Source organism: Mytilus californianus, unplaced genomic scaffold (assembly GCF_021869535.1).
Source record: "Mytilus californianus isolate M0D057914Y unplaced genomic scaffold, xbMytCali1.0.p SCAF_45, whole genome shotgun sequence".
In the NCBI taxonomy this organism is placed as follows: Eukaryota; Metazoa; Mollusca; class Bivalvia; order Mytilida; family Mytilidae; genus Mytilus; species Mytilus californianus.
This window is the reverse complement of record NW_026262696.1, coordinates 1,404,867-1,426,487: the sequence shown is the minus strand read 5'-3', so window position 1 is coordinate 1,426,487 and position 21,621 is coordinate 1,404,867. Positions and strand designations below refer to the sequence as shown.

The following is a 21,621-nucleotide window of genomic DNA, read 5'->3' as shown; positions in this document are numbered from 1 at the left end:
GATAATGGCTAATCTCTTTACTTTTAACATACCACATATGAAAGACACACTTTTTAAATTGTGTATGTAAGGAGGGAATAAGTATTCTGATACTCATGAAAAATTGTTTGTATTTTAGATGAATTACAAGGTAAAACAATGCTGAACTAGCCTGTTGTTCAAGTCTTAATTTCTAATACTGAAATATCTGAACTAATTGCAAGTTCTGATCTGCGTGGGATGATAATTCTACAAGCAACACCAAGGAGACCAACCGAAATAAGTGTCAAGTGTCTTGAAAATAATTTACATGATAAACGCAATCTGTTTCGACATATGAAAAATCACAACGCTAGAATGGAAGAATGCAAAACATACGACGCTATTTTATTAAACTAAAAAACGATCTAAACCGTCACCAACATGCAGCTGAGAACTGACATGCAACTCGAGCTTTACGACGAAAAAATGGCTATAATATAACAGTAGAGAGCATGACAGCAATTAAAGATTTCTTTGCACATAGTGTGGTAAGGGAGTAAAAACTACAAGAGACAATTTGATGGGCAGAAAGCAGGGCATTAGGAGATACTTTTCTTGTGGGAAAATGTAATAAATCTTTCAAGAATACAAATAGAAGAATCCAGATGTGTACCAGCGTTTGGTGTGTTGCAACTACTCCAACATAGATCTGGTATGTTCAAGCATGGCAGAAAAAACGAATTTGATTAAGGTATGTAGACTTATTTAAAATTCGATTTTAAAATGATGGCACTTGCTGTCAGAACAGTGGTTTACTTTCGGTCTAACATTTTAGGCCTGCATATCACAAATTGATGTAAATATTGTAAGCTTTTCATCAACTTACTCTGGCAGTAACTTGTCTGTGACAGCTACTTTTATATAGATATTCGTCGGCCTGACAAAGACGTCTGGTTATCGTTTCTCTTGAGCTTTCGAATGACAGATCCGGAACGAGGCTGTCTGTCTTCCGGATCTGTCACCTCCGCCATTGGAACTTGGAACACCATTGACCCTACCCCGAGGTACTACACTCCCCCTGACTTTATAAAAAAGGAGTGGATCAGAAGGGGGGGGGGGGGGTCATCCCGGCGGCGATTACACTGGTGTGGATAAAAAAGGGGGGGGGTACAAGAAACATGGGAACCCCCGGTAACACAAGGACCATGGAACCCCCTAGACATTTTCCCCTGGAGCAGACGAACTAAATACAAACTCAATTTAAATTTAAATTCATTAACAGATTGCCAACGGGCTCTAAATTCATTAACGGTAGCCAACGGGCTCTTCTTGTTCTGACTATATACACATGGGACAGAGGCCAGCCTAGGTGGTCACTCCGTACAGACGGCCACCATTGAGGCGTGCCAACCGCACTATCTCCCTTGGAGAGTCTGCCCTCACCTCCCCCACTGCCTTAGCCACCTCATACAGGTGACCATGTCGATCGTTAGGCGGAGGGAAATAAGGTACATCACTCTCCAGAAGGATTCGATGCGGCGGCACCATCCTCAAGACGTCCTTCTGCTCGGAGTTGAAGGAATGGACGCCCATTCCAAAACCAAAATAGGCTTTGCAGAATGATCTCTGCCACTTCCTCACCTGGTTTATCCCCCCTGGAAGCAATGAAGGTTAATGAGTTGCACGGGATCGATTGTCAGGCCCGTCAAAACCTGCAAGACCTCACAGTCTCCAGCTGTCCAATCACCCATTGGATGGCGTTCCCCACAGCAGAACCCCCTCTGGGACTGTTATTATCAGAACCTCCTCTGTGATGGAGGGCTGCAGCGGGGGGGATGGCGGGATGCCATCCCCCGAGGCCTGTTTTTCTGTCTGTTCTTTCTGGTTCATCGGAAATGAGTTAACCTTAGAGTGCAGGGTGACCATGGACACGTGCATTCCCGTGGAGGCCGAACATCCAGGACACTGGTAGGCGTCCATTTTCTCGGCCTCCTCAGGAGTGATGTTCACACATCGTCCATGAAACCATTCCCTGCACTCGTCGCAGATGATCATCAGACCCCATTGCCCCTACACGAACAATAAATGATTCTGCCCATTTTTCCCTTGGGCCCCAACTCATCTATCTCCTCCCAATTTTTCCCTGTTATCACCTGGGCCTGTAATTTTCTACACCAATTGGGGACTTCCCTATCTGTACACAACTTAATCCGGTCATGGTGTGCCACTACCATAGCCTTCCTCATTTTGACCCTGTACAGGTAGGGCGTGAGACTTTCCAACACCGACCCCGGGCCCTTCTATGAATGCGTTAGTTCCCTACATTTTCCCTTAATGGTTGCTGTATCTAATTGATACACTTAGTCCCCCATCTGAAACCTCTTGACCACCACCTTGAGGTCATAGTCCCTTTTGACGTTCTTGTGCCGCTTTGAGATTGGAACGGGCCAATTCATGGGCCTCTTGGATCGCCCCCTCTAGGTCGGATACATATTGCTACCTATCTTTGATGTTTCCCCCTTGGGGCCTCTTAAACAGCAACCCCGCCGGCTGATTGACTTCCCTTCTGAGCATGAGATGATTTGGAGTAAACCCTGTGCTTTTACTGACTGACGCTCGGAACGCCCCGGCTAATTGCCCCTGTATGATGTTTTACCATGGGATGTCTGTTGGTACGGGTAGCCTTTTTATTCTGGCTACACAGGGCACGACTTGCTACATACCTTCTAATCTCTTTCTTCATCCCCCTCCAATAATAAGACGATTTGATTCTTTGGTATGTTCGCCCCCACCCACGCCCTTCCCCTTGAAGGCCCGCTTTGGGAATATCGTGACACAACTCCATAAGCCTTTGCCGCATCAATTGAGGGATAACCACCTTTTTTGAATCCCCTGTCGGACTCTCTTTGTAAATGACATTATCTTCCTCCTAGACAAATAATTCCCTATTCAACCAATAATGCTTGGTCGCGGGGCTGCTCAAGAAAATTTGCCCTTCCGAGGGCTGCTCCTTTGTCTTTCTCCATCGAACCACCCATATGAATTCCGGGTCATTGCCCTGATTCCCCAACAATTCCTCCTGACTGACTCCCAAGTTAACCCCCGGTTCTTCCCCTATTTCCTGCATCCATATATCACCCTCGCCTTTGGCCCATATGACCAACTCGTCCCCCATTCTAGACACAAACACCCGAGATATCTGCACAACTTGCTCCTGTGTGCTTTTGGTTTGTTTAACACGGGCAGATTTTTTAGCCAAGGGTATCGTATCATCGACATTCACTGTGAACTGCCCCCAATTTTGTTGGGCCCTGGTACAGTACGTACACCCCCACAGGGCAGGTCGGTTAAACCCAGCTCCACTCGGAACTCGGGACACGGGCCTTCCTGGGGCAAACGGGACAAAGCGTCAGCATTGGGATGTTTAGCCCCTGGCTAGTGTTTGTTTTCCATATCGAATTGACTGATTTCTTCTAGCCATCTGGCTAATTGTCCCTGGGGTTCCTTGAAATTGGTTAACCAGGTGAGGCTGCTATGGTCAGTTCGAACAACAAACCGCCGTCCTAGCAGTAATTCCTGAACAGCCTAGTAAACCTGACAATAGCCAACAGCTCCTTTTGGGTGGTACAATATTTTTGTTGTTCTGGGGTGAGGGTGAAGCTAGCATATGAAATGGCTCTTTTCTGTCCCCCCTGGACTTGCAATAGTTCTGCCCCAATGGCCTTATCAGAGGCATCCGTGTCCAAGATAAAAGGGTCTGTGGCAGTGGGCAATGATAGGGCGGGGGCTGAAACCATTGCCTCGCTGAGTTTGTCGAAAGAATTTTGTTGCTCGTCACCCCATGAATAAGGGCGCTTTCCGGTCAGGGCTTGAAGCGGTAAGGCTAAGTTCGTATAGCCCTTTATGAACGCCCGGTGATAATTTGCAAACCCCAAGAACCGTTCTATCTCTTTTGAGTTCCGGGGTTTTGGCCTGTTCTGAACATCTTTTATATATCCTGGGCTTATTTCCACCACCTCTGGGCCCACAACCCTCCCCAGAAATTCCACTTTCTTCCTAAACAGGTCTCACTTCCTGGGTTTGAGTTTGAGCCCGTACGTTCGGAACCGTTCAAATACCACACTTAAATTGGCAGGATGGTCCCCAAAAACCCTCCCAACGACCAATAAATCGTCCAAAAAGGCCAACACCACCCTCCATGTCAACCCTCAGAGTACAAGACTAATAACCCGGGCATAAGTGGCTGGGGCATTGCATAGCCCAAAGGCCATGCGTGCAAACTCGAATAACACGTACTTGGTAATAATGGCGGTTTTGGGCCGGTCCTCCTCCCAGATCTTCACCTGGCAGTACGCCGAATTGGCGTCCTGCTTTGAGTACCACACATTACCTGGAAGGGGGTATACGCACTCTTCTACTAAGGGCAAGGGGAAAATTTGGCGGGAACAGGCCCCGTTGACCTTTCTATAGTCCACACACCACCTAACGCTGCCATCCCTCTTACGTATGAGGACATGGGCTGAGGCCGACTCCGATACGGACGGTTGGATTACTACCCGACTGTAACATTTTTTCCAACTTAGCCTCTTCTTCATGGGCGAAACCTAAGGGCGTGCGCCGCATTCGCTGTTTAAAAAGGCAGATGATCCCCCGTGTCATTGCTATGCTCCAGGGCAGTGAAATGGCCTAGGTCAAGATCACTATAGGCAAAGACATCCTGAAATTCTTTTAACAGGGAACACATTGTCTCCTCCTCCCTCTCCGATAAATCGGTACAAGACCTCTTAAACATCTCTTGCAAGTGTTGTGGCAACTCCTTTTTATAAGAATTTTAGGCCACCTCCATCTTGCATACCTTCGGACCCTGGTGCCTCCCCCCCCACCTCAACTTCCTGAGCCTGGTCCAGTAAGTCCCCTTTTGTTATTGCAAGAAGGCTATCTGAGAGGTTGCTCACACACAACACTGGGTCTTGACCCACCTCATGTAAGGTCCTGGGTATCAGCAGATTGCCCTCGGCCTTTGCCTCGATGATAAATTCCGACCCATGGGTTCGGCCAACACCCCCATCACTCTTTTAACCGAATTTGCTGGGACCATGTGATTCTTCCCCGCCCGCACCCTTGTTTTGTTAGGTCAGCACCTTAGCCTGATCCCATGACATCTGTACGACCTCCCCATGGATGGATAGTTGATTCCTATGTAGGGTAAGTGATATGCCCTGTTTCCTGAGGAAGTCTATTCCCAATAGCATTTGATCCCCTATTGGGGCCACATATATGTCCCAGATATATTCCTGTGTTTCAAGCCCCACCTGAAAAGGCCCAGCGAGAAAACCGTTCATTTGAAGGCCTTTTCCTGCTGTGTTCATGACCACCTCTTTAAAAATCTGGGGAGGGGGGAGGCTCTTTCAAACTCTCATACAGTTCCTCAGATATTAAGGTAACCTGAGCCGCGGTGTCCACAACAGCACCAACCTTTGATCCTTGACTATAACAGGCACCCGATACATGGTCCCACTACGGCATCAACCTTTTGACCCTGGACTACAACAGGCACCCGATACATGGTCCCACTTGTTAACTGGCTTATGGTTACTATTTCTCCCTCCCCCTCTGCTATAAGGTCCCCTTCCAGGTCACTGTTTGGGCTGTCGTCGCACAGTGTTTGCTCCCCTTCCTCCCCCGACTCTTCACCCTATGACTCGGATTCAGACATTTCTGGTGTTGCGAGCCTGCTGGGCTCACTTTCAGGTGCACCCATGACATTGCTGTTTGTGCTGGATCCACATTGATTTGGGAGTGAGGGTCTAGTGGGACAGAAGGAGGGAATTTCTCGACCCCTGGTTCTTGCGGAGGGGATTGTTCGGCAAGTATGTCCAGTGTTGGCAGTTGCTTAAAATCAGTGACTTCCTTGAAAGAAGACCCCCTCTTGGAGGGCCAATTGGTCCCCCTAGACCATTCCTTTTTGACTTATGGTACCCTCCCTATTAAAGTATGACGGGATGTGTGGTTTGTGGCTTATTACGATGTCCTTTATACTCCTTGGTTTAGGGGCCAGACCGTTGAAGTTTAACGGATCCTTGTTGTCCTGGAAAGTTACTTTCTTGCCCCCTGGTCTAGGAGAACTAGATCTCTGATATTTAGGGCACTCCCTTTTAAAATGACCTACTTCACCACAGTGAAAACAGACATCATTGGCGGGCCTGGGGGAGGGACTCCGCGTAGCGTGCCTTGCATTGTTCCGCACTGCAGTGGACAACTTTTAGATCTTCGACATAATATTCCCCAGGGTTCCTGTTACCTCCCCTTTGAAAGCATTAAACTGAGATTTTAACTCCTGTACATCCTTGAGGGTGGGGGGGGGGGGGGATAGAACTAATGGCTTCGGACCTAGTGGTGGAGCATATGGTATAATTGTCCCCACCCTTACCACTGGTATCGGGGCTGACACTCTTAACCTCCTTTCTGGCGGCACAGCAATATATTGCTTGGTGGTTATGTTGATGCCACCTGATTTTGTCAACCGCCTCTTCAATACTCTTAGGTTTAGCATTTGAGGCCAACATTCCCCCCTACTAGTCTGAGGCCCCCTGGCACAATATCATGATCGCCTGTTGGTACATGTGATCCTCGGGCAGGTGGCGAAAGTCTTTTGTGGCGAGGGATAGGACTCTGTCGGCCCAGTCCTTTAGGGTTTCGCCCCCCTTGCCTGGCAATGTTAAATTGAACCTGAGCAAACCGTTTGGCCAACTTACTCTTTTAATCCTCGTTGGACAAATCATGCCTTCTTTCCACGAGCAAGGCAAACAACTCACTGGGCTTTCCATCTAAGGACCCGCACAATTGGTTCTTGCACTCCCCTTGAGACCATCCACTGACCTTGCACAATCGCGAGAACTTGGCGTAAAAAGCCTCCCAATTAGTTTTCCCATCGTACTTGAGACTCTTTTGTAGGATTTGTGGTTTGCCCCCAGTTGGCCCCCTTGGCCGGTCCTGGAAATCTCTGGGTATCCGACCCCGCCATGGCCTCCTGGTGGTCATATGTATCCCTACGAGAACTCCTTTGGTCCCCAGTTTCCCGTCTTGCTGCCCCTGGGTACCCCATACTACTGGCATGTCTCGTCACTGGGGTCTCACTTTCGATATGGGCGTCTCTAAACGTTGGGCCCTCACTATCGGAATACCGGTTAGCTAAACCCCCCTTTCCCTGCCTGTGCTCCCTGCATTGCTATACCGGGATCGAGGTGTTTCCTCATACCTGTAGTCTCTGGTATTCCCATACTGAGGCATGGGATTGTCCCATCTGTCCTGGTAGACCCCACTGTCTTCCCTAAACCCCCGGTTAAGTTCCCCACCATCTTGACAGTTAAGGTGCTGGGATGGGAAGGGTGACCTAGCCGCCCTTGCCGTTTCTCCGGCCGGGATGGGGTTGTCATGGGTGGTGTGACCTCTGCCGCGTGCCTGTATTAGACTATCAATACGTTGCACTTTTTACTGGTGACCTATCTCCTCCTTGCAAAATTTGTCAGCCCCCCTGTTGGTTAGCAAGGAGGTACTAAAATCCATGGCATCCATGGCTGCTTCCATAATCCTCATATATGGGACCTCCCGGAGATCCTCTAACTCTAGGATACCCTTATCCTCCCTCAATTTCCAATTCTTTGCTGCAATTTTTGCCCCAACACCTGGAATTGATAACAATTCCTTAAAAGTAGCTGAGTTTATATGCACCCTAGCCATGGTTTCACTGGAATACAACTATGGAATGAACTATTTAAGTTTAAATTTGGGCTTGTACCGGTGTATCTACTTAATCAAGGGCCTTTCTTTTTTTTATTTGGTATTTCTTTAAAACAACAAGTTTTATAACTGGGGATCAAGCTTTTAAATTGACCCCAGTGGTTTATGTATGCAAATAAGAAGTAAGTGTATGTGTGTAATGTTTTGACAATTAGACACTTACAATATTTTCTTCTTTTTTTTTTCGTTACTGCTGCTGCACTGTTAAAAAACACGTAGTGCAATGCGCGGCTGAATTGGATTTAGGGGTTATACAATTCCCTACAAGGGTTTTACAGAACAAATATGGGGTTCACACAATTCCCTACAAGGGCTCCACAGACGGTCAAGTGTGAATAAATCCCTAAATTACAAATCCGTGACTGAAACTTAGCCACAAAAGTTTTCCCTTCCCGGATCCTAGACTTTCCCTGCCTGATTGATTAGCCCAGCGAAACCATGGGTAGCCAAAAACTAGAAATAGGTGACCTGTCAGGGATCCCCTAAAAACAAAATGGAGGTGCTGTTTGGTTCCCTTTTCTATGTATTCTTCGCTTAAGAATTCAACTCCCCGAGTGAATTAGTACGAAAAATGCTCGCAGCGCCAATGTAAGCTTTTTATCAACTTACCCTGGCAGTAACTTATCTGTGACAGCTACTTTTATATAGATATTCGTCGGCCTGACAAAGACGTCTGGTTACCGTTTATCTTGAGCTTTCGAATGACAGATCCGGAACGAGGCTGTCTGTCTTCCGGATCTGTATCCTCTGCCAGTGGAACACCACCGACCATATCCCGAGGTACTACACTATGCTCACTCTGATAAAAATTACTTAATATCATTGATAACACTGAAAGTACTACATGTTCATTCTTATTGCTATACTTGCAAATGTGTGGGTGTTACGCATTATATGTGTGTTAATAGTTTTAGTGTTTATGTAAAAAGTATTAAATGAAGTATAATTTATAACCAATGATTATTAAATCGGTACATTCAGTGCCATTCAACGAGTAGAAATATCAAATCTGTCGATTTGACCCTTTGCCGATCTGGCCTAGTGCTTGTCCAAATAATTATGACGTCTTGAAAGGCTATTTTATTATTTTTCTTGGACGCCTACCTACGACGTCAAAACGCTGAAGCCATTTTTTTCCGTCTGGACTTTGAGAGAGAATTTTGGGGGGAACTTTAAAACCAAATTTTGGCATAAAATATTCATAAACATTTAGAAGTTTTTGCAAAGATACAAAGTCTCCCTTTGTGTGCTTATCTGCAAAATATTTCCTGAAATATCCAAAAGAAATGATAAAATAAGATACGATTCTATTTGAGGTGGGCACATATTTATTTTGTTTTCAAAATGGTTTCCCAGAATTTCCAAGATACGTCACTTCCAGCGAATATATAATATTAAACTCGGTAAAATTTGGCAGAATCAATATTTCGGATAATATAAATCGAACGTTCAAGAAATTCGAGTACAGAAAATTTGACCCCGCGTAAATTTCACCGAGTTTTCCCAGATTTATCGTTGTTTGAAAGTTTCATACATTATATTGCTAATTGTCGAGTCTTTTGTGTTGTTCGGTAGATCACAAGAAAGTGTATACTTAATTAAGATCTCTGTTTATATAATAATTAAAATGTATAGCACACCTTTTGACAACACAGCAATAAGTAAAATCACAAAAATAATGAACTCCCAGGAAAATTCAAAACGGAAAGTCCCTAATCAAATGGCAAAATCAAAAGTTCAAACACATCAAACGAATGGATAACATCTGTCATATTCCTGACTTGGTACAGACATTTTCTTATGTAGAAAATGGTGGATTAAATCTGGTTTTATAGCTAGCTAAACCTCTCACTTGTATGACAGTCGCATAAAACTCCATTACATTGACAACGATGTGTGAACAAAACAAATAGACACAATAGGTAAAAAGGTCAAAAATTGGGGTACAGCAGTCAACATTGTGTTATAATCTTAATCATTAATAAAAACAAATAAATATGTAACAAAGAAACACAAAAAGGCATATAGGCAAAGCACATTAGCAAAAATGAAAGACAAGAATACCAAATTTTATCATAGCACAATAACGGGATGTATAAGTACAGAGCCACGTCAAATGGATATCACCAAAAATAGACTAAACAGTAAAAGTAATATTCAAAAAGACAAGTAAAAGAATACTATTATACGTTATGAAGATGATAAACAACGTCAGTACACAGAATCTATACTTCAAGACCATCGTGTATAATTTGTGAAGGTAATACGGAATATTTATCAACAAAGTCTTGGTTTCTTCCGATTAACTTCTTTAGAAAAAGGACGAGACATACCCCTGGTTTATCATCTTTCTGCTCAGACTCTGGTGACGTTTAACAAAGTCTGAGTAGCAACTGCAAGCTCTTGAATACCAAATAAGTTGGGAAATGTATATCCCATATGCAGGTGAAGTTGGTATATTGCTACTAAGGTGGGAGAAATTGATAATTTCAACATTAAAATCGTCTCGTTTGTCCAAGATTTTGGTACTGAAATGACTGTGTATGTCAAATTCGAGGCATAAGTCTAAAAATTTAATTTCTAGTTCTGGGGGAAATGTTAATGGAACATAATCAGAAAAGTTTGGATTGTTAATGGAAAGAACATCATCAATATATCTGAATGTGAAATTGAATGACCTGGCTTCTTTGATTTTCTTGTTTTTGACAAGTGTCTGAGGGAACTCCGACTCATATGAAAATAAAAAATCAGTGACAGGTTAAAAGATGTTAATTAGCTACGATCTATTGACTGGTGTCATAAGACGATCATTTTGCATCTAATGTAAAATAAAATCAGAATAAATTACATTTACACGGATATTTGTTTATCTGTAATGATCAAAACCTTCAATTTTTAGCATGCCCCAATGTCTGTTCATATTTCATGTTCCTTGAAAGTTACAATGTAACTGAATTATTTGGATTTTCGTTTGTAGTACTCATATTTATTTGCAATCGATTACCTGTCGGTCAGACAGGTTTCTGTTGTTTACATTTTTAACAATACGATACAGTTTTTTTTCGCGTGTATTTTCCATTTCAGCGAAAATTATACACAGTGAAAATTTAACCTGCCCATTTTGTCATCAACCCGATATACGGTAGTTTGAAAGCAGACATTGCCAATTTTCAAGTTCTGGTTTGACTACGACATTTCGGGGAATTGATTGATTGATTGATTAGTGTTTAAGCCGGAGTGCCCGGAGAGAACGACCTTCGACAGCAAAATGACAATCCAAGTCAAATAAGATTAGAGTCGAGCACACCTACAACGTACGGGGTTCGAACTCAGGCCGGGTATCAAAACGACGACCTGCAATTAAGGCGAGCACGCCACCAAGAGACTACTTAACCTGTTAGAATCATTGTCGGGTTGTAACAATTTACAAATTATTATCTTCACCGAATCAAATAATTATGTTAACGTGAAATGAGGTCTGTCAGACAGATATATTCAACATACAATCATTCTCTGTATCAAATTGCTCCCCTATTTATTATATTAATTGAGAAAATATCGTATTTTTGAATAATGTATATGTTATCTTAATAATTAGTTATCAAAGGTACCATGATTATAATTTAATACACCAGACGCGCGTTTCGTCTACATAAGACTCATCAGTGACGCTCAGATCAAAATTGTTATAAAGTGAGATGAAGGTGTAATGAATATAGCATTTTTAGTGTATTCTGAATACAGAGGACTGCTTTTCTTGATCCAGATATAAATGTCTAGCGTTTGAAAATAATAAAGCTATAACCTGAAATTTGGGCAAATACAATGAGTTATTTGATGTTTATCTGTCAAAACCATGAGTAAGAAATCAAGATTTTGTTTTATTCCAAACATATTTACTGATGGTAAGAATGATCTGCATTATATTGATTGTGGGAGAGGTTGCATTGTGTCCTATCGACTCATTTCTATGTGTTACTTTTTTGTTTATTATTCATGTTATGTTGTCAAAAATACTGAACTCCCGAAAGTAACAGTCATAGTTTCAACTCCCCCCTCATCTGTCCAGTAAAACGTCAAAAATTAACATACCCCTTTTCTATGGCCCCAGTGTCTTCCGTGTGGGCAGAGTAGCATACTATCTTCAAAGACTATCTGAACCTACAAAAATACACATAGTATTTCTACAGCTTACTAGCACTAAGTTTAACTCAATCTATGATTATTTTTAGAAAAACTAGATATATTATAAGTGTCTACATTTATATTTTCAAAACTATTGCATTACCTTTATGAACCACTTTGGCCTTCAAACAGTTTTGATTCGAGAATCAATGACGAGTCTGTTGTAAACGAAGCTCGCGTCTGGCTAAGCGTTGTATATTTGATGAGTTTTTACATCATCTAAACAGTTATGAAGTTGTTTCTTGAGATCGCAAAATGTATATCATATGTATCTAGTAAAATAGCAGTTCGTATCAATGTATCAATGGTAACCTGAACTATTATTTTTATATATGACTGACGGTAGACGGAATTATAAATTTTAAACGATATATTTTAACTGATACTTTTACAAAATCATTAAAATGTAGTTTGTATCATATATGTTCGAATTAATTGTCATTTTGGCTATTTTATAAGATACAGGTTGTGCCAAACATTTTTCAAGATTATAAATAGAAAAAAACACTTGTGTGTGAATAGTAAAAAAAAAAAAAAAAAAAAAAAAATACACGATTGCACATTTAATGAAATGTGACAAAGTTTCTTATAATGTGCTATAAGAAAATACAAACAAAAACAACTTGGAGTCACTGAACTCATTTATTTGCTACGAAACAAAATAGTTTTTATAAATTCCTTTCTAAAATAAAACTATAGGAGTTATCTCCCCTTTAAAGTTACACAATATTTGATTTAAAAAGGTATTTTATATCAGTACGAACAGTTGTAATAATACAATACATTACATACTATTGAATACATTCACAAATAAATAGCATTTGCACATTGCTCACAAGGAAGCTATTAAACCAAGAGTTTCAAGTGGTGAAGTTGAAATCATCCCTTTGTAAATTTTGCGGACGCCATGACTAATTGGTTGACGGATATGTTCCAATTGTCGTAACCACAATCCCGCCCCCTTTTCCCCAAATGTGACCAACCGAATAAGACTTGTCACCGAGTTTGTAATTACATGAGCAACACGATGGGTGCCATATGTTGAGCAGGATCTGCCCCTCCGTTCAGAGCACCTGATATCACTCCTGTATTTTGGTAGGTTTCGTGTTGCTCAGTCTTTATTTTTTATGTTATGTGTTTTGTATACTGTTGATTGTCTTTTGGTCTTTCCTTTTTATTGTTTTAAATGGTGTTGTAAGTTTTTTGTCGACTGATGAGTTTGAATGCCCCATTGGTATCGTTTGCCTCTTTTCTTATTCATAAATAAGCTAGAACGATTGTTTTCTGCTATATAACAATTTAATATTGCAGAGAGTCCAAACCGTATATACACATATTATGTCCTAAGACATGTCTGAAGAAATTTACAACATATGTTTTGAATTAATTGCAGAAACAAAACTCAAATGCAGCAATACTATCTCTGATATAAGCAAACAGAAATACATGTGTCTATAGTATACCATACCCTATTTGCACTCACAATTCGTGGTTGTGGTTAGTGTTTTCATGGTCAAACATGTTATTTGAAAATATATACGTTCAAAACAGTTATATCTAAATAACGAAGATATGTACCATACGTTTTATGTTGATGTTGACCGCAACATATTTTAAATCAATTGTGTAACCTGCCTTGAACAAAAACTATCTAAATACATACTACAATATGTTTACAGAGAATCTCCTCATAATATACGAACACATAAGTCTTTATGAGACATACGGGCTGAAAAATGGAGGTTCGGACATATAAAAAGATGCCCCTCTATCTAAAATAAGTGTGGCATACCTATATGATTGGTCCCCATATTATACATGTAACATAATACAATAAACTTTTCAGACAATAATGAACGTACTTTAATTAATTAATAAGATGTACAAAAGAACTTTTGAAGGTATACCACAGGTTTTATAAATTTGTATCTTGTAACAGAAATCTTAAGTTATAACTGATTTTCTGATTATAGATTTCAAAGCGAAACACTAGGTTTTTTAAAAACATTCCACATTCAACAGAATATTTCTCCCAAGGCAAAACATATTTTTTAAAAATAATTATAATTTGCTTATTCATTTTCCTTTCCTCCATCAACAAAGATAAAACTTATTTTCCTGAACCAGACTTCACACAGTCAAAACCTAACTTTTTGTGAACCTTTTGAATTTTGGCATTTAAGAAGTAGCTTACTAATTCACCTTTCCATATTATTTTTTGAAAATTCATCCTCTGTGAAAAAAGAGCCAGTACGGTATACAAATGTCTCTGGAGTGCTTAAAAAAATATTTTAGCTGAAACAATACCCAAATTGGTCAAAATTATAATATATGTACTTCCTAAAAAACAAATTTAAACAATTTTTCGTGTTTTGAAAAATAGTTCATTAAACAAGTGCTTCCACAACTAAAGGTAATCTACTCTAGATCAAATTTACACGTACAAATGTCTGAATTGGGTAAATGTTAAAAGGAATTTATAATACAAATCTAATATCTCAAATTTAACACCTTTACCCATCAACGTGTTATATTTATTCAGAGTACCAACGATATGAGTCATATGTAAAATAAAAAAAAAAAACGACAGATGCATTACAAAAACTAAAATGTTGCTGAATCGAAAAAATAATGATTACAATTTAAGATGCACAGTGTTATTAAACATGCGAAAAGACAAATAAGAGACCAAATAACTCAACTTCATTAAAATCTCCACAATGAAAGATGACAAAACGTTGGGTAAAACTGAACAAACCTAGAACGCATGCGCCATAGGTTAATTTTCACATTTCACACAGATGATTTAAAGCCTGTAACACTCAATTAGAAATTACTCAACTCATGAGTAAATGGCTTATGTTGTACTGTTACACCATTGTCCCATCTTCCTAACATATTAAACACGGCTACATTCTTTATGCCTATTCAAAGTCAGTGGTTGTTGTAGGTTGCTGTCTGCCATATTTAGTTTGTCATAAATAAGGCCGCTAGTTTTTTTCAATGAATTGCTTCACATTTTGTCAGGAACTTTTATAGCTGACTATACGGTATAATTTTTTATCATTATGGAAGGTCGTCTGAAGACCTGTATATGCTGAAATCTATATCATTTGCACTCTGGTTTTCTCATTGGCAATTATACCAAAGGTTAAATAAGAAGATATGATCCAATCACAATTAGGTCAAAAGTATGATTATTTATTTGGAAACACACATGAGATCAATTTCAGTGTATATGAATAAAAACAGACGTAGCGTTATCATCAATGAGGGAGTAATAAAACCGTCTACAGGTCTATATATTAATATCAAGCTGAAAACCGATATCGTGTTCAAAAAATTATAGATAGTTTGAACAGAAATCAACCATAAATACCAAAGTACTAAAACATTGATACATGTAAAGATAAATGAAGGTTACCGAGTGAGAGAACCTTTTTTTTATTTTGAACAAAATTAGAACAATACTTCAAAAAAGGATATAACTTCAAATTGCTGTTTTGAAGCACGAAGCAGCAGTAAAAATGATTAAATATTAACATGTGTAAGCTGTTTTTTTTTAATTTATGAAGCTTATACATGTTATACATATTTGTAAGCTTTTGATGATAAATGTCAACGTGCAGGTCTGTCGTTCATTATGTCTATTTATCTAGAAATGATACTCCTGAACAAATAAATTAAGTGCCAATCTGTTTAAGAATCAGGCAGTGGTTAAAACATGACAAACAAAAACCCACTCAAGTTTAAATTAATTTATGTTCAAAATGTATAATGGTGCACAAAAATTACTTTCGTTTCCTTTTCCTATTCTGATACTTCAAGATATAATTTGGTTTAAAATAATTAAATGCACAAAAAATCAAAAATTAAGTAAAGCTAACGCCGTAATTTGCTATCATTCTAACCAAAAGTTTTCTAGAGATTTCACAAATTACCAGCCACATAGAAACGCATGAACTACCATTTCTAATTCAGGACGAGGGTAACGTTTTTTTTTTTCAGGCCATGTTTTGAAATTCTTCTAAATTGCCCGATTCTTACAAAGACTGGTACTTAGGATGAATATTACCGTCCTTTTTATGTCCTTGTCTTATGTTTCTACGAACAGCTATATAACAAAATGATAATATCGCTGACCCTTTTCTAATGAAAAGAATCTGTAATTTGCCAAATAATGTAACTTCACTGAATCAGTTATGAAAGGCCTTATTATTTGGGAATTAGAACTTAAAACAAACATTACAGGAACAGGAAATGACAGGTACACACAACATGCGTAATGAACAAATTAAAATCCATAGAATGTTTTAATATCATTCTTTTTATCAAAAATATAATGAAAGTGTAGGTCACCGGGCTTTTTTCATGCTACAGATTGTGACAATTGTCAGATTTTGTATAGATTTTGCATGAAGAACCCAATTTTGTGTAATATAAAGAAAATGAAAGGATATGGAGTAAATGTACATGGGACAAAATCGCACACAATACATAGAAAACATAGAAAATTATCAATGAAGGGGCTTTTATTCCTGTTCTTCATCTTGACAGTTGATGTCCCAGCAAACACAAAAACATCTTTAAAATGTTTTTAAAATGTTGTGTCTAATGTCATGAAAATATCACAAATAAACGTGAGAAAAACATTAAATGTATGGTAGAATATATATCGCGAAAACGTTTTCTAATATATTTTCTAAAATATTTGCATAATATAATTAAAATGTTGTAAAGAAATATCATGATAATGTGAAAAACAATGGCATATAAAACATTTTGATAATCTTTTAAAAAATATTTTCTAGAAATATTTTCTGAACGTTTGAAAAATATCATGAACATCAAATAATGTTATAAAAATGTTTTTTGGATGTTTTCTTGCAAGTGAGACTGTGCCTAAAAAATGTTTTCAAAATGTTTTAAGAAGATGTTTTTGGTTGATATCTAGATCATATCAATAAAAAAATGTCTGTACTTTTAATTGAGTTTCCTGCTTTTTTAAATAACAAATCATTAGTTAAATTAATTTATACACAGTGATTAATTCTATATACAAACAAGAATAAATCAGTTGTTTTGCTATGCATATGAAATTCACAATTCAAAGTCTCTAAAAACAAGAAGTATCTACAAATTTTGACACATCTAAAATGGCAGACACAACTCATCATGGCCAAGCCACTTACCAAATATGAAGTCATTCTGTTCATCAGCATTACTAATTAAAGTAATGAAAAATTTGAGAACATTCAACATTTTGAAATACAAAGTATAAGAAAACAGGAAACAGGTGCCAGATACAAAAATGTTCACACATCACAGTTCATCACTATCAAGCAGCTCATTAAATATGAACTCATCTTTATCAGCAGTTTTGGGAAAAACAGCACTTGATGAAAATATTTGTTGGACAAAATCCGACAAATATAGGTGGACAGACGACAGACAGTGCAAGAAAGCCCACATTCCAACCACAATGGTATAATGTTTAGTTTTTCACTCTCAACTTTTATTACCTATCTTATACACATCATGCATATGTCAACCTGAACATGCATGACATATATGCCATTGGACATTATGCAAACATTATACACATTTTTAAGTTCAAGTTACATTGACTAAAACTTGTGTCCCAAATTGAGATTTTTCAATACAACTTCTCTTTCTAAACTAAAACGCTACACTTCTAATAGGGTTACATCTTAAGTCAATAATCATTGATAATTGGCTGAACAGATGAGAACAAAACACCATTTTACATCAACTATTTGATTTATTTAAGAATACATTGAAAAAGTCAATCAATTGTCTTATTCAAAATCACTTGGAATGTCTTGTAGTGTCTTATATCTTTTTCTTGCTGTGCCATGCTTCTGAAAAAAAAAATTAATCTTACATTCATATATGAACTTCTTGCACATTCCTTTATTATAGAACGATTCACGTTGCCTGAAGGATATACATCCCCTCCCCTTTAAAGTTTTGAAACAAATAACGATGATAGTCTGTCGGAAGGGGACGATAAATGGCTGACCGTGTTAAGAGAGAGCAATATGCCACGCTGAACTTCATTTAGTTATTAGAAAAAAACACATAAAAAACTTTAGACTAGATATGTGTCCAGTCCAGAGTCTTATTTCATTATACTCGTTGATTGTTGTCTTATCATATTTTTTTTTTCTTTTATTGTTTTGTATAAATCAGGCTGTTGTTTTTCTTGTTTTTTTTTAGTTTTCATTAAATGCATTGTATCGTGTAAGGGCCTTTAAAAGCCCTGCTACATAATGTCATTAAACATCTTATTGTCCATTTTAAGTGTTAAACTCTGTAGAGTGACATAGTTTATAACTTGTCATTTGTATCTAAGGGCATATGATACAGTCCTAGAAGTATACTATAGGCACATAATAACTTATCGAAGTGTTACGCATTGTTTTCGCAATGATGATAATAATATAACTTAACTTCCGAGAAACACACAGATGTCATTAAATGAGTTGTTTATACATGTATGTATTTGAAATACTTCAAAGGAAAGCAAATATGTTTATGAAAGCACACTGTTGGACTAAAAGATTGATTTAAATAAACAACTTTTTTCTATTTTGTCACAAAAAAAATAATTTATTCAAATATCCAGATATCTTTTCTGTATTGTATGCCCTTAATCTTGAATGTAATGCATTGTTTATGCTAAATATTTGAATTAAATATGGAATAACAGTAATCCTGCATGAAAATCTTACTTCAAAAAAAAATTCTCCTGAAAGGTTGTAGACATTTCAAAGAACCTGCGCCACTTCCAAATTGTAAAGCTGCATATTGAACTTGTCCTTTGTGGCTTTTCTTTTAGCTCCTGTTAAAAAATAAAAGATACATTGTATGTACATTGTGTGTATGAAGCAATAAATATAATTTTAAGCAACAGTTTATATTATCTTGCTTGTGCTGAAGTCTTACATAGTCTTTGTAATGTTCATTAAGCTGTTAAGGGAAATTTAATTTACTGTTTTGCAAATACAAACATACACTGATTTTACTAGAAAAAAAATCTCCATATTCAAATGGTGCTTATATTAGTGCTATTGTAACTTGTTTGTGTGCCTCGGAAACAAGGTATTGAGTCATGCTTATTGCAATAGTTGTCGTTGGTTTAAGTCTGTCAAATTTCTTTTTCATAATACATGTATGTATTTAATGTAGGCAGTTAGTTGTTTTGTTTCAATTGTGTTGAGAAAAATTTAACATTTGTTTGTCAAGGCTTCAAAGTGGACTATATGGCATTGGTTTTCTCAGTTTTGAAAGCCGTACAGTGACCTATTATTTCTTTTATCCAAGTCATTTAAATTCTGGTGGATAGCTGTCTCATACACCTTATCGCTATTTCAGTATTTGGAAATCTGTCCCGCTTGAACTTTTTACGTCAGCATACGTCATACAATAATACACCTTATCGCTATTCCCGCTTGACCCGAGAATCTATCCTGCTTGAACTTTTGACGTCAAACAACAATCACTTTTCCATTGTGGCATCAGATATTTTTTATGGTGATGTCAAAATTTTAAGGGAACTTGTGACAGTTGTGTGATGTCAAGTAATGGCGGACAAATAGTGATAAGGTGTATTACTTTCAATTGTGGTGTCAAATATTTTCTAATATGACGTCAACATTTTACGGGAACTTTTGTGATGTCCATGGCCAGTAATGGCGGACAAATAGCGATAAGGTGTATTGGCAATCAAACACACAAGCCACATATCCTTATAATTTTTTTATTTATATCAATAATTGAATGAACAAATTCATAATAAGTGTACGTAGATGCTTGAACAGTGGCGGATTTAGGGGCCCCGATCCCCTTATGGAGCTACTTATAAGATAAATGTATAGACTATTTACAAGTATCACTCCAAACGTTTGCTTGCCTTGGGCAGGGGCCCCCTTTTTTTCAAAACCTTGATCCGCACCTCCAGAAACAGATGTAATTTGGTTCCGATTATGATTGAACACACATAATGAATGCACAAGTTTCATCTTAACAGATTAATCATTCTTACCAAGTGAGTATATATCGCGTAACAAACAATTTTCTTGGCTCTCTTTGTTGATATCCTGTCTTCGTTTCGAAATTCAAATTTCAAAATCATTTCCGGTGATAAAACAAAAGTCGATTCCGGAAAAGGTCGGTTTTCCGTAAGGCATATAAACGATACGAAAATTGAACTTAGTACAGTTACAGTTTTCATTTCTTAATTTCTAAAATATACACGAACGAAATGAATAAACATTAAAGAACGGTGATTGTTTATTAATACATTATTGCTTAATTTAATGTTGACTCTTTTGAATTTTAATATAAGAAGGAATAAAATCTGACTTCAAGGATCTTCAAGATATCAATTAAGGATTTCAACCATAGTATCTTGCTTGTCATGATATTAATGAAATGTAGTACTTTATCTTATCCTGAAAAAAAAACGAGCTAATTCCACAAAACGTTGTTTGTGGGGTTTTGAATAAAGTTTAAATAAAATGTTATTTTTATATCCGTAAAATGTTGAATAAAAATCAGTAAGACTATTAAGTAATGTGTATGTCAGAATATTTTATAGAAAACATTTAGCTGATATTTTTCAGATGTTTTATGTAAAACATTTTAATTTTACGTTATAAAACATTTTATGCAAATAGCAAAACTATATTTTCTGTAAAACATTTTTTTGCAGAATGTTTTTTGGATATTTGGAAAATATTTACTCTAAATGTTGTTAAAATATAAAATACCAATTGAAGAAAATATTATTTTTTTTATATTATAAAATATCTACGGGATATTTTAGAACAATGTTTGAGAACATGAATAAAAGATATTAGCAAATAATATTTTGTTAATGTTGTAAAAACATTTTACCTAAATGTTAGAAATAAAACATTTCAAAAACAATAAAATAAACATTGTTTTTATGTTTAAATGATATCTTATTGAAATATTTTGTGAGAGACGTCCATATGACATTTAAAAAATGTTTTTAAAATGTTGTGTGTTTGCTGGGGTAGGGTCTTCAACAATGAACGAATCATTCATAGCTAAACCATAGAATGTTAAGATAACATATGAGAAGATAACTCTTATACTATGATGTCAAACAAGAAAAAGATAAAAATATGTAGTAAATATTCCACATTGCTAGGGGACTAGTTTTCTTACTATATAAAAAAAAACGTAAATTTATAACACATTCTATTATATTAGTTACTTTATATGAGTTATCTTCCCTTATATGGCAAAGTTGGAAAGAAATGAATAAACGAAAATTTTGTTTTCGATATTATCATGAAAAGTCTCACACATGAACTACATACTACTCTCGAAATTTGCACCTTTAATTAAAGATCTTTGCCTATTGTTATCTGCTATAATTTCTAATTCACCCCAGCTACCTTAATTTGTCTTTTTGAAAGATATAAAAAAAACATGTTTTAACCATTTGTTTATGTGTAGTTAGAAAAATCAAGAAAACCATTAACACAAAACATACCTTGTTTTTCTTCTGGTAAAACATTAAAACTAATAAAAATTGTGTTTTGATCCTACAGTGTTATCTTTTTAGTATATCAAGTTAATGTTATCTATCGGCTAGGAAGGATAAAAGTATGCAGATAA

At 37.4% G+C, this 21,621-nt stretch overlaps 1 long non-coding RNA gene across 1 annotated transcript; it reads right to left on the bottom strand.

Moving 5' to 3' along the window:
- Positions 1-16,691: 16,691 nt before the first annotated feature.
- On the bottom strand, positions 16,692-20,497 carry LOC127699968 (uncharacterized). The gene is made up of 3 exons (XR_007981322.1): positions 20,015-20,497; positions 18,702-18,811; positions 16,692-17,828 (listed from the first exon to the last, which is right to left on the bottom strand). It is a non-coding gene; the product is annotated as an uncharacterized LOC127699968 (long non-coding RNA).
- Positions 20,498-21,621: the final 1,124 nt, after the last annotated feature.